Below are 15,422 nucleotides of genomic sequence, written 5' to 3'. Positions count from 1 at the left end.
GCGGCACTATTCACAATAGCAAAGACTTGGAATCAACCCAAATGTCCATCAGTGACAGATTGGATTAAGAAAATGTGGCACATATACACCATGGAATACTATGCAGCCATAAAAAAGGATGACTTTGTGTCCTTTGTAGGGACATGGATGCAGCTGGAAACCATCATTCTTAGCAAACTATCACAAGAACAGAAAACCAAACACTGCATGTTCTCACTCATAGGTGGGAACTGAACAATGAGATCACTTGGACTCAGGAAGGGGAACATCACACACCGGGGCCTATCATGAGGAGGGGGGAGCGGGGAGGGATTGCATTGGGAGTTATACCTGATGTAAATGATGAGTTGATGGGTGCTGACGAGTTGATGGGTGCAGCACACCAACATGGCACAAGTATACATATGTAACAAACCTGCACGTTATGCACATGTACCCTAGAACTTAAAGTATAATAATAATAAATAAATTTTTTTTAAAAATTGCATTCAGAAAGCTACAGACAACAGCAGAGCTTTCAACAGAAAGTTTAGACAAGTGTGATCAATATCCTGAAGCACTGCTTCAAATAATTGTTAACAGGAGATGAAACATGGCTTTATCAGTATGATCCTGAAGACAAAGCACAATCAAAGCAATGGCTACCAAGAGGTGGAAGTGGGCCAGTCAAAGTAAAAGTGGACCAAGTAAGACTGAAGGTCATAGAAACAGTTTTAAGGAAGGCTCAAGGCATTTTGTTTGTTTACTTTCTGAAGGACGGAAGAAATAACATCTGCTTATTATGAGATTGTTTTGAGAAAGTCAGCCAAAGCTTTAGCAGAAAAATGCCTGGGAAAGTTTCACCCGAGAGTCCTCCACTACAACAATGCTCTTGCTCATTCGTCTCATCAAATAAGGGCAATTCTGTGAAAGTTTTAATGGGAAATCTAGCATCACCTTACACAGTCCTGATTTGGCTCCTTTTGACTTCTTTCCTAATCTTAAAAAATCTTTAAAGAGCACCCACTTTTCTTCAGTTAATAATAGAAAGGACTACATTGACATAGTTAAATTTCCAAGTCCCTCAGTTCTCAAGATGAACTAAATAGCTGATATAGAACAGTCTAAACTTGATGGAGCTTATTTTGAGAAGTAAAGTTTATATTTTTATTTTATTTTTGAGACAGGATCTTGCTCCATTATCCAGACTGGGGCACACTGGCACAATTGTAGCTCATTGCTGTCTCAAAGTCCTGGGCTCAAGCAATCCTCCTACCTTAGCCTCCCAAGTACGTGGCACTACAGGACAGGTGCCACCATGCCTGGCTAACTTTTTTTTTTTTTTTTTTTTTTTTTAGAGTCTAGGTCTCATTATGTTGCTTATGCTGGTCTTAAACTCCTGGCCTCAATCGATACTCCTGCCTCAGCCTCCTGAGTAGCTGCAATTATAGATGTTAGCCACTGTACCCAGCTTCCACATTTTTCATTTTTATTTAGTATAAGAAAAAATTTGTCCATGAACTTTTTGAAGTCTCCTTATATAGGAACACAGAAAGATTGAAAATAGTTGGAAGAAAAAAATAACCATGCAAACACAATAAGCATAAGAAGGCTGGAGTGGCTAAATTAAAAGATAAGATAAACTTCAAAACAAGGATACCAATGTCAAAATAAAAACTGTACATTTTAAATGTATGCAATATATTCCATGTAAATTATTTCTCAATAAATAAAGTTCAGTAGAGTATCAATTTAGGATTTGGGGGCACTAACATGAAACTTAAGTTGTAGGGACTAAATCATATTCTTACTAAGACTACTAAAGTAAGCAACTTTCTGTTTTATCAAGATTGCAAACTAGTTTGGGATGCCAGCTACATCTCCGAAAATAAACTCTGGAAAAATCACTGAAGTGAGAAATAGAGATTCTTGGAAGTAACGTGCACACTTATACACACACACACACACACACACACACACACACACACACACACACAGAGGGAGGGAGGTACTTGAGGACACTCAAGATTATCTTAAACTGATGTATATGTGGAAGGTGGTGTCTTAGTTTCATTTAATTTGTGCAGCTGTAACAAAATACCTTACACTTGGATACTTTATATACAATTAAAATTTATTTTTCACAGTTCTGGGGGCTAGAAAGTCTAAGATCAGGGCACCAGTACACTACACCCATTATCTGATAAAGGCTGTTTTCTGCTTCCAAGGTGGTACCTTGTTGCTACATCCTCTGGAAGGAATGAATGCTATGTTCTCATATGCTGGAAGTTCCCTCCAGCATTTTTGTAAGGGCATTAATCCCACCCATGAGGGCAGAGCCCTCATGGCCTAGTTACCTCCTAAAAGGAGGTACTTCTTTTAACTCCCAATACTTCTGCATTGGGGGTTAAGTTTCGACATGAATTTAGGGGCAGATACAAACATTCAAACCATAGCAGGAAGGTAAATAATGTGAGCCATTATTTTGAATACTGTTGTTGTCTCTCCAAAAATACTAAGAACATTACTGCTGGTTCTTTCACCATAAAATCAGTAGCAACAATTAGGGTTGCCCTATCAACATGGTAAAATCAGGATAAAGGGCAAGCTTTTCTGGGACAAAGTACTGATGAAAATAAGTGCTGGCACAGACTTCTTTATCCTCTTGCTCCCCATTCAGAGACTCTAAGGCTGGTGGATTAAAATATAAGGAGACAGCTTCCTCCTGATGCTGCTTATCCCTGAGTTTAAAGGTATAATCATGGGCCAGAGTTTTCTTGGAGATATAACAAAAACTGCAGTGATCAATATATGGTTTTATGATCTTGTACTCTCCTTTCTAAGGCTCAACTCTTAAAATTAATCAGGATAGCTATCCACTAAAGCTTAGATTTCAGCTCTAACCTACCCCAAAATCTATTACCAACAAAGTAGCGGATCAAAAAAGGATGAAAATAAAATATGGAAGAAAAAAGTAATTGTTATAGACATATCAAATTGAAAAGTACGAAAATTTCTGTGTCCTAGTGATGATAGTTTCCAGCAGCCCAAAGCTCCTGTGAGTACAGCTATAAAACATGAAAAAGTACAGAGCATATCTTTTGAAGTTAACGAGTTTTCAAGACAGCCAGGCATTACAAAGCAAATATCAAGGAAAGAAGGAAAACTCAGTGGGGTAGCCCAACATTCTGCATGCCATTTTCCCAGAGATTTAATGATTCTTGGGTTGGCAAGAAAGGCTAAGAAGCCAGAGAGAGGATGGCCACTAATAGTTGAGAGCTTTTGGTAGTCACACAGGACGAAGAAGACAAAAATTGGGATTTGTGCTGCCAAGGTTGCCAAAATTTGAGGGGCTAAGATTTAAAAGAAAACAGAAGCCTATTTAGGTATACTCTATGCTCTTGGAGATGTTATTCCTCTTGACACATTTGCTGATTCTTAAAATGCTTATTACTCAGCACTAAAATGACTAACAGAAAAGTAAACTAAAAGTAGAACAGATTTTAGCAGTGTTTTGGAGACAAAAATTGGATTCAGAACTTGACAGGAAGGTAAACAACACACAGTAAACAACCTAGCCTCTCAACTAGAACCACTAGAGGGTGTATCCTAAAAATGAATATTAATCAGAGGTAGACTGTACCTTACCATGACTATAATGCTGCCTCATCAAAGAATCTGCCTCACTCAAATAGCCAGGGGATAAAGTGAGCACTCTATGGGAGAATAGGACAGCATGCGAATTCTCTATAATTTTTCATACATGATATCTGCGATTCCATTAAAAATTATCAGGCCTACCAGGAGACATGACCATGGAAAAAACAGTCAATTGAAACAGACCAAAAGATGGCTGACTAGGAACAGCACAAACAAATTCTTCTCAGAAAAAAGATCAAAGTTATTTGTGAATGGTCAAGTTTTGAGAGGAAAATGGAAGGTGGAGAGCCAGGACTTGTTGGAATGCCCAATCAAAGAAGTGGGGTACATAGAAAATGAGCAGCAAAAGTCTGTCTGGCATTGACCTCCAAAGAAGTCGGAGTCCAATGGAAAGAGCAGGAGACAGTGCTTTCCTCCTCCCCTTCTCCCTCTGATAATCTGCTTACTGCCAAACTGTTGAAGAGCACCTCTGCCCCCCATGACCCAGGGAAACACAATCAGTGGCAATGAGAGATCTTCTCAGGAACGGAGAACCAGGTGGCCACCTTGAGAAGATGTGCTGAACCTGCCCCTTCAGATGCAGACTGAGATAGCAGGTGCCATGCTAGCTGTGCACATGTGGTACCGCTGCCCTGACTGGAGATTCTCCACCTTTGAGCCACTGCACTCTCAGACCACCAGCAGATATACTGCACCACCCACTCTGACTCTCGCAAGCATGAGGGACTGTTGGATCTCCAGGGAGTTGTGGGTCCCCTGGAGATATAACCTTCAACACAAACTGCACCTAAGGGAAGGAGGAGTACAGCACACCAAAGCCTCATCTTGGGACAAAGGGAATGCAGGTGTGGCACCAACCACTTCAGGGGGTTCCACCAAAGCCTGGAAATGCACATGAAGAGAGAATCGTCTCTTTCCCCCATTCCCCTCCCCCGTGCACTATTGCAGACATGGCAGAAGCCCTTCCCACTGGGGCCTCATGAGCGTGCACTGAAAAAGAACGATTTTTGTGCTTCTTTGGCAGCCCCACCACCACTGAAAGCTAAGTACATGCTGAGAGAGAGCTTTTCATGCTTTTATGGCAGCTCCAGCCCCACAGAGGGTGAGCAAGCATGAACTAAGTAAAAGCCTACCTGCTGGCTCTTACTCTTAGGCACCATCTACCAGACTGCAGCCTGAATTACACAACTAAACAAAAATACATCATTACAAGTAGCATCTGAGAAAATGAATGCATGAACCTATCTGTAACCAAGGAACTCATACAAAACCTTGGCCCTCTGAAAGCATAGAGAAATGATCATACACAACATACAGCACAGTCATACCCTCAAGGGAAAGAAGAATAAAAAATCAAAAAAGCCCATTAAAATTAAAGTAAGTTTTTTTAAAAAAGAAACATCAGCTCTCTCAGAGAAAAGGAATCAGCACAAGAGCTCTAGCAATACAAAAAGCCAGTGTTTCTTCACCTCCAAAGGATCACACTAGCTCTCTAGCAATGGATGCCAACCAGACTAAAATGTCTGAAATGACGATATAGAATTGAGAATATAGATGGCAAGAAAACTCAATGAGATTCTCATGGACGTTGAAATTCAACATAAAGACACCAGAGAAATGATCAAGATATGAAAGACAACATAGCTATATTTAAAAAGAATCAAACAGAACTGGGATTTAAAATTTCACTACAGGAATTTCAAAATGCATTGGAAACCTCAACAACAGACCAGACCAATTAGAAGAAAGACTTTCACAGTTTGAAGACCACACTTTTCAATCAACCCACTCACACAAAAATCAAAGAAAAAACAATTAAAAAAACCAAAACCTTCAAGAAATATGGGATTATGTAAAGCAACCAAGCCCATGACTTATTTTCATTTCTGAGGAAAAAAAAAACAAAAAGTAAGCGATTTAGAAAACCTATTTGAGGGTATGATTCAGAATAATTTCCCCAATCTTGCTAGAGGTTGACATGCAGCTACAAGAAATTAAGAGAACACCTGCAAGATGATATACAAGACAATCATACCCAAGTTAGACAGTATTCTGATTATCCAAGGTCAATGTGGAAAAAAAAAATCTTAAAAGTAGCTAGAAAAAAGGGCTAAATTATCTATAAAAGGAATTCCATCAGACAAACTGCAGACTTCTCAGCAGAAACCTTATAAGCCAGAAGACATTGGGGGCCTATTTTTAGCATTCTTAAAGAAAAGACACGCCAGCCAAGATTTCATGTATCACTAAGTTAAGCTTCATAAATGAAGGAGAAATACAATCCTTCCTAGAAAAGCAAACATTAAGAAAATTTGCCACCACCAGTCTGGCCCAACAAGAAATGCTTAAGAGAGTTCTAAACATGAAAATAAAGAACAACACTTGCTACACAAAAGTACAAAAAAGTACAAAACCCACAGACCCTATAAAGCAACTACACATTCCAGCCTACAAAGTAACTAACACCACTACGGCAGAAACAAAACCTCATATATCAATATCAAGGTTGAACCTAAACAGCCTAAATGCTCCACTTAAAAGATGTAGAGTGGCGAATTGGATTTAAAAAAAAAAAGAGAGACCCAACTTTCTGCTGTATTCAAGAGACTCATGGTCTCATGTAATGACACTCATAGGCTCAATGTAAAGAGATAAATATCATGCAAATGAAAAATAAAAAAAGAGGAAGGTGGTGCTAGTCCTGTATCAGATACAACAGATGTTAAACCAAAGACAATAAAAAGGACAAAGAAGGGCATTACATAATGATAAAGGGTTAAATTCATTAAGAAGAGTTAACTATCCTAAATATATATGCACCCAACAACAAAGCACCCAGATTTATAAAACAATTACAACTAGACCTAAGAAAACAGCCACACAGCCACACAATAATAGTGGGAGACTTCAACACCCCATTAACAGAGTTACATAATCATCAAGGCAAAAAACTAACAAAGAAATTCGGGACTTAAATTGGGTACTTAACCAATGAGACTAACAGACATCTACAGAATACCCCACCTAAAATCCACAGAATATAAAGTTCACTCATCTATACATAGAACATACTCTACGATTGACCACATGTTCAGCCAAAAAGCTAGTCTCCATAAATTGAAAAAAAAAAAATCAGTCATACTAAGCATCTTCTCGGACCATAGTTGAATAAAATTAGAAATCGATACCAAGAGGAACTCTCAAAACCACACAAATACATGGGAACTAAACGAGTTGCTTCTAAATGACTTTTGCATAAAAAAACAAAATTAGGGCAGAAATGAAAAAATTATTTCAAACAAATAGAAACACCACACACCAAAACCTCTGGGATGTAGCAAAAGCAGTGCTAAAAGGAGTTTATACTGCTAAATGCCTACATCAAGAAGATAGAAAGATCTCAAATTAACAACCTAGTGCCCTAAAGGAACTAGAAAAATAATAACTAAATAAAAATCTAGCAGAAGAAAAGAAATACCTAAAATCAGAGGACTGAACAAAAGAGCAACCAACAAAACTATACAAAGGATCAAGAAGAAATTTGGTTCTTTGAAAAAAATAAGATTGATAGACTACTAGTTAGATTAACAAAGAAAAAAGAGAAAATCCAAAAAAGCACAATCCAAAATGATAATACAACTGTTGCCACATAAATACAAAAGATTCCCAGAGATAACTGCAAAAATCTCTATGTGCACAAACTAGAAAATCTAGAGGAAATGGATAAATTCCTGTAAACACACAATATCCCAAGACTGAACCAGGAAGAAATTGAAACCCTGAACAAACCGATGATAAGTTATGAAATTGAATCAGTAATAAAAAACCTAGCAACCAACAAAACCCCTAGACCAGATGGATTCACAGTTGAATTCTATCAGATATACAAAAAAAGAGCTGGTACCAATCATACTGAAACTACTTCAAGAAAATTGAGAAGGAATGCCTCCCCAACTCATTCTATGAAATCAGTATCATCTTGATACCCAAAGTTGACAAGGACACAATAAAAAAAGAAAGAAAGAAAACTACAGGCCAATATCCCTGATAAACATAGATGCAAAACTTCTCAACAAAATACTAGCAAGCCAAATTCAGCTGCACATCAAAAGACAATTCACCATGATCAAATGGGTTTTATTCCTGAGATGCAAGGATGGTTAAATGCATACAACTCAATAAATGCGATTCACCACATCAATGGAACTGAAAACAAAAAACCGTATGACCATCTCGATAGACTCAGAAAAACAACTGGATAAAATCCAACATCACTTCATAATACAAACCCTCATTTTTTCATTTTTTATTTTTTCAAAATGGCAGATTGGAGGCAGTGTGAGCTTGCCTCTCCCACTTGGAAGGACAGAATAGTGGGTGGAGATTCACACTGCGAATTTTTTTTTTTTTTTTTTAAGCAAGAACCAACACAGGAACTTAATAGAAAAATCAAAAGAAGCCACAGACCCTTTGAAACAAGTGGCAGGCTGCAGCCTACTCCATGAAACAGGTGAAAAACTAAGTTCTCAGAGTGAGACTGGGAGAGTCTGCCTCTGAGTACATCTCCTCTGAGTACATCTCCACTGAGTACATCTCCTCTGAGTACATCTCCTCTGAGTACATCTCCACTGAGGAATCTGAAAATTCAGGCCATGGAAGACCTTAACTCTGCCAAGAGCTGGATCAAATTTAGAAAGTGGCATAAAATATAAAAATAGAAGCAACAGTGGGATGAGGCTTGCAGGCATTCCCAGTCTCCAGTGTGAACCAAGGGAAGCCACTCCTGACTATATCTCACAGGGGCCCTTGGGGAAGTCAGTCAATGAGGGAGAATTCACAGGGTAAAAGCAGTTCCCAACTGAATTTTGTGATATAATCTCAAGTGGGGACAAACACGCTCTGAACAGAACCTGGGGAGTGAGCAGGAAGTGAGCTGCAGACAAGAGTGCAGAAGTTGGGCACCTGACCTTGCAGAAAGAGGAGGATGAGTGTGGCCTGAAAGCTGTGGTTGCTATCTTTGTGGGGAAGCTTATAGGCTGGGGCAGGTCTGAGTTCCGTGTGCAGACTGCCTAGATTTAAACCAGGTGCTGTAACCAGAGCACTGCAGGAGTGACACCGACCTTGAAAACTATGTGGGAACTAGGTAAGGGTCACTGCTGCCCACTACTCCCCACTCCTTTTGCAAACTCCTCTGTGCAGCAGAGGCAGTTATACTCCCCTGCGAAACATTACCCCAGTGAACTGAGAACCACCTTCTTCTCTCACAGGGGCCTTAGCTGCCTTGCACAAGGAGAATCAGAGCTCAGGCCCACCTAACCCTGACCCAACCTGGTGGTATTTCTCCACCTGCCCTGGTAACTTAATACAAAAGACATAAACTTTTAGGAGACTTACAGCCCCACCCGTCACCTAAGAAATCAGAATACTTCCCCTAGGCAACTTAGGGCAAGCTCAAATCCCACTGTTATTACGGCAGCTGGTGCTCTTTTGAAAGTGGCACCTCCTGGCTGGATGCCAACCTACAAAGATCTTGATACCATTTCTAGATGGAATTACACTGTGCCCAAGAAGGAGAAAAGAGCTGCGTGACCTCAGCAATCATCACTGCCTGCAACACCCTGGCAAACCAAAGGTCCTGAGTCTGTTCATGTGACAAGTTCACTACTAGTATTACCATCATTCAAGAAAGGCAGCACACTAAGCCTATCTACAACCAAGGAATCTCAGAGTCTATATCACATCACTGATCCCTTGCAGACATTCCCCAATTCAGGGAAAAATTCAGGGTGACTGCAGCCCCACAGGAGGAGCATTGCCCAAATGTAGGCTTGCACAAGAGGCAGAGTCACAATTCCTCCCTACCTGGAACATCAATATTTCTACAGAAGACGTGCCTGTCTGATCTGAACAGCCAGAACACTGGGAAAAGAGTAAAGCTGAGAGGTAGAAAGCTTTTCTGCTGGCCTAGCAGGGAAGCTGAGGTAGCTCTCACCCTTCACCCTGATAAAATCTCAGAACATCTAATTGAAAGCAACCCCTGACCTCCCTGTTGCCTTTATGAAGACTGGGACCTCTGCCCACCACTGGGTATTACATCTACCCACCTGCTTTAGCTACAGCCAGTGCCTACCCAGGGATACCTCCACAACTGGCCTAAAGTCTGAATCATCAACTTAGCTGGGGAAAATTGAATAAATAAATAAACAAACTGTACCCCGTGAAAGAATGAGATAAGCTTCAGGGAATCCCTGCCATTTCAACCCAATAGGAGACAGTGAACTGGTCCACACACCAAGTACATAACTACTACAACCAGCATCTGGGAAAGCCATTGCACAAAGACTTTCTATAACTAAGGAACTCATACAGAATCTTAACGAAGCCCCAAGAATCAAATTAGGCTAAAATAATTTACTACAAACAATGAAGTCAGACCCTTAAAGTAAAAAAACCATTAAAAAAAACCGTGTAGTAAAAAATAAATTCAAGAACAATTTGAAAAAATAGGCTACCCAAATTAGAAAGAAAATCAGAAATGTAATTCTGGTAACATGGCAAAACAGGAAAACCCCCAAAACGTCACAACAGCTCTCCAGATATGGATCCAAATGAAGATGAAATACTTGAAATGAGACAAAAATAATTCAGAAGGTTGATTATCAAGCTACTCAAGGAAATACCAGAGAAAGGTGAAAAACCAACAAAAAATGAATTAGAAAAAAAGTCAAGGATATGCATGAAAAATTTCCAGATAGATAGATAAATATAAAGAAAAAAACAATCAGACCAAGCGTGGTGACCCAGGCCAAACCCCAACACTTTGGGAGGCCAAGGCAGGCAGATCAGCTGAGGTCAGGAGTTTGAGACTAGCCTGGCCAACTACTAAAAACACAAAAATTAGCAGGGTATGGCGGTGTGCACCTGTAGTACCAGCTACACAGGAGGCTGATGCGGGAGAATCGCTTAAACCCAGGAGGCAGAGGTTGAAGTGAGCCGAGATCATGCCACTGCACTCCATGGCGCAACAGAGCGAGACTCTGTCTCAAAAAACAAAAAACAACAACAACAAAAAGAAAAAACAATCAGAACATCTGGAAATGAAAGACAAACTTAGGAAAATGCAAAATGCAGTGGAAAGTTTCAATAATAGATGAAGAAGGAGGAAGAATTTCAGAGCTCAAAGACAGGCTTCCAAATTAATGCCATCAGACAAAGATAAAGAAAAAAAAAAGGAAATGAATAAAGTCTCCAAGAAATATGAGATTATATAAAATGGGTAAACCTAAGAATAACTGGTGTTCCTGAGGGAGAAGAGAAGTATAAAAGTCTGGAAAACTTATTTGAGGGAATAATTGAGGAAAACTTCCTTGACATTGTTAGAGATCTAGATATCCACCTATAAGAAGCTCAAAGAATTCCTAGAAAATTCATTGCAAAAAGACCACAGCCAAGGCACATACTCATCAGTCTATCTAAAGTTAACACCTACACCAACTGATCTTTAACCCAGTCCACAAAAATAAATAATGGAGAAAGTACACTGTTAAATAAATGATGTTAGAAAAACTAACCATGTGCAGAAGAATGAAACTGAGCCCCTACCTCTCACCATATACAAAAATTAACATAAGGTAGATTAAAAACTTAAATGTAAGAAGTGAAACGATAAAAGTCCTAGAAGAAAACCTAGAAAATACTCTCCTGGACATTGGCCTAGGCAAAGAAAACAAAAATTGACAATTGGGACCTAATTAAACTCAAGAGCTTGTGTACAGCAAAAGAAACAATCAACAGAGTAAATAAGAAACCTACAAAATGGGAGAAAATACTTGCAATCTATACATCCCCAAAAGGACTAATATCCAGAATCTATAAGAAATTTTATATGCATAAAATAAATGTAACTATTGTGTATGCCAGTAACATACACATTAGCAGTATGTTCCATGTATCTAACATACATGTGACTGGAGTTCCAGAAAGAGAAGAAACAAAAATGGAGAAGTAATATTTAAAAATATAGTTCTTTTAAGTCAAAGAAAGACATCAAGCCATAGATGAAATTAGTGCTAAGAACTCCAATCTACATAAATAAAAAGAAATCCAGACCAAAGCACATTACAGTAAAAGTGCTGAAATCCAAGAGAAAGTGGAAATGTTAAACTGTCATTATTCAAAGGCAACAGAATTATGTGTAAAGAACTTCCAGAAGAATCTACAAGTAAACCGTTATATTTAATAAATGAATTTAACAGGGTCACTAAATACACAGTCAATGTATAAAATCAAATCAAGTCTATCTACCTATAATAAAAAACTAGAAAGTAAATTGTCAAAAAACTTAAGAGTTACAAGTGAAAAAATAAACACAAATTTCTAAGTTTAAAGCTAATAAAAGAAAAGCAAGAGTTTTGTACTGAAAACTCTAAAACATTTCTGAGAAATATTAAAGGTGACCTACATAAATAGAGGGATGGATCACATTCACTGATTAAATAATTTAACATTGTTAAAAAATGTAAATTCTCGGCCCAGTGTGGTGGCTCACACCTGTAATCCCAGCACTTACGGAGGCCAAGGCAGGCGAATCACAAGGTCAGGAGTTCGAGACCAGCCTGGCCAACACAGTGAAACCCCTTCTCTACTAAAAATACAAAAAATTAGCCGGGTGTGGTGGCAGGCACCTGTAATCCCAGCTACTCGGGAGGCTGAGGCAGGAGAATTGCTTAAATGCAGGAGGCGGAGGTTGCCGGGAGCCAAGTTCATGCCATTGCACTCCAGCCTGGGTGACAGTGCAAGACTCTGTCTCAAAAAAAAAAAAAAAATGTAAATTCTCCCAGAAATTATCTATTGATTTTAAAACAATCCTAATCAAAGTCCTCTAAAGAATCTTATTAAGGAAAGTAAATTGGCTGAAATGCTTATTTTAAAATTTGGATAGAAATATAAAGGGCTAAGAATAGCCAAGAAAATCATAAATAACTTCCTTAAATCTTAAGGAATTTGGAGAATTTATACTACTAGAAAAGGAAACTTATGAATCTACATTAATTGAGACATGTTTGCTAAAAGAATATATAAATAGGATTTCCACTGAGAGGTTCACTGTTAGTCTGATGGGGTTTCCCTTTGTAGGAGACCTGGCCTTTCTCTCTGGCTGCCCTTAACATTTTTCTTTCATTTCAACCTTGGAGAATCTGATGATTATGTGTCTTGGGGTTGATCTTCTAATGGAGTATCCTACTGGAGTTCTCTGGATTTCCTGAATTTGAATGTTGGCCTGTTTTGCTAGATTGGAAAAGTAAAGGACCTCTTCAAGGAGAACTACAAAACACTGCTGAAGGAAATCAGACAGGACACAAACAAATGGAAAAATATTCTATGTTCATGGATAGGAAGAATCAATATCGTGAAAAATGCCAAGAACCATTTATAGATTCAATGCTATTCCCATTAAACTACCACTGACATTCTTCACACAATTAGAAGAAACTATTTTAAAATTCCTACGGAACCAAAAAAGAGCTCAAATAGGCGAGACAACCCTAAGCAAAAAGAATAAAGCTGCAGGCATCATGCTACTTGACTTCAAATTATACTACGGGGCTACAGTAACCAAAAAAGCATGGTACTGAAACAAAAACAGACACATAGACCCATGGAACAGAGTAAGAGATCTCAGAAATAAGACTTCACATCTACAACTATCTGATCTTCGACAAACCTGACAAAAACAAGTAATGGGGAAAGAATTCCCTATTTAATAAATGGTACTGCGAGAACTGGCTAGCCATATGCAGAAAATTGAAACTGGATCCCTTCTTTACACATTATACAAAAATTAACTCAAGATAGATTAAAGACTTCAATGTAAAACCCAGAACTATAAAAACCCTGGAAGACAACCTAGGCAATATCATTCAGCATACAGGAAAAGGCAAAGATTTCATGATGAAAACACTAGAAGCAACTGCAACAAAAGCAAAAATTGACAAATAGCATCTAATTAAACTAAAGAGCTTCTGCACAGCGAAAGGAACTATCATCAGAGTAAACAGACAACCTACAGAATGGGAGAAAATGTTTGCAATGTATTCATTTGACAAAGGTCTAATAACCAGCATCTATAAGGAACTTAAACAAACTTACAAGAAAAAAAACAAACAACCCCGCTAAAAAGTGGGCAAAAGACATGAACAGAGACTTCTCAAAAGGAGAAATACATGCGGCCAACAAACATATGAAAAAAAGCTCAACATTGCTGATCATTAGAGAAATACAAATCAAAACCCCAATGAGATACCATCTTACGCCAGTCAGAAGGGCTATTATCTAAAAGTCAAAAAACAACAGATGCTGGTGAGGTTGCAGAGAAAAAAGGAATGCTTTTACACTGTTGGTGGGAATGTAAATTAGTTCAACCCTTGTGGAAGACAGTGTGGCAATTCCTCAGAGGCAGAAATACCATTTGACCCAGCAATTCCATTATTAGGTATATACCCAAAGGAATAGAAATTGTTCTATTATAAAGACACATGCACACATATATGTTCACTGCAGTACTATTCATAATACCAAAGACATGGAATCAACCTAAATGCCCATCAATGATAGACTGGATAAAGAAAATGTGGTATATACATACCATGGAATACTATGCAGCCATATAAAAGAAACAAGATCATGTTTTTTGCAGGGACATGAATGGAGTTGGAAGCCATTACCTTCAGCAAACTAATGCAGGAACAGAAAACCAAACACCACATGTTCTCAATTTTAAGTGGGAGCTGAATGATGAGAACACATGGATGCACGGTGGGGTGGGGGAACAACACACACTGGGGCCTGCTGGAGGTGGGGGTGGAGGGAGGAAGAGTATCAGGAAGAATAGCTGATAGAGGTTGGGCTTAATACCTAGGTGATGGGTTGACCTGTGCAGCAAAGCACCATGGCACATGTTTACCTATGTAACAAACCTGCATATCCTGCACAGGTACCCCAGAACTGAAAATAAAATTTGAAGGGAAAAAACAGAATATATAAATAAATCAATGAAATAAAAGAGAATATGGAAAGAGACCCACACATACAGTCACTAGATTTATGACAAAGGTGACACTGCAGTATAGTGAGAAAAGCATTTTCTTTTTAACATGAGGTGCTTCAACTAATCAATTGATACCATATTTCCAGGACTAAAATTCAACTCCAGGTGTATATTAGATCTGAATGTAAAAGGAAAACAATAAAGTGTGTATGTGGTAATCCAGTCATGAATTTGCAATAAACAAAGATTTCTTTAAAAACAACACAAAAAGTGCTAGGTATAAAGGGCAAGGTTGATAAAGTAGACTACGTAGTATATAAGAATTTGTGTTCACCAAAAGACACCACTGACAGCCTAGGCAACATAGCAAGAACTTATCTCTACAAGAAAAGGAAAATAAAAAAATTTACCAGGAGTGGTGGTAGCTCATGCCGATGTCTTACCCCACTCCCTCCAAAAAAAGACACCACTGGGATTAAAAATATAAGCTACAGTGTAGGAGACTATATTTCTAACAACATATACAATAAAAGATTCCTATCCAAGATAACAAAACATGTCTACAAATCAATAAAAACACTGGTAAATTTTTAAAAACTGAACAGAAGAATAGGAATTTTACAAAAGAACATATAGGATGAGCATTTATAATCTAAAAGTTGAAAATCCAAAACTTTTGAGCACCGACATGATGCCACAAGGGGAAAATGCCATACCTGTTATCTTTGTTTCATAT

The 15,422-nt window shown here is 38.4% G+C and overlaps 1 protein-coding gene across 2 annotated transcripts in view; it reads right to left on the bottom strand.

The window, feature by feature from the left end:
- Nucleotides 1-15,422, bottom strand: part of DOCK3 (dedicator of cytokinesis 3) — a 698,449-nt gene that overhangs the window by 377,805 nt on the left and 305,222 nt on the right. The window lies entirely within an intron of this gene.

Source organism: Macaca mulatta, chromosome 2, assembly GCF_049350105.2.
Source record: "Macaca mulatta isolate MMU2019108-1 chromosome 2, T2T-MMU8v2.0, whole genome shotgun sequence".
Lineage (NCBI taxonomy): Eukaryota > Metazoa > Chordata > Mammalia > Primates > Cercopithecidae > Macaca > Macaca mulatta.
This window is presented reverse-complemented; position numbering and strand designations above follow the sequence as displayed.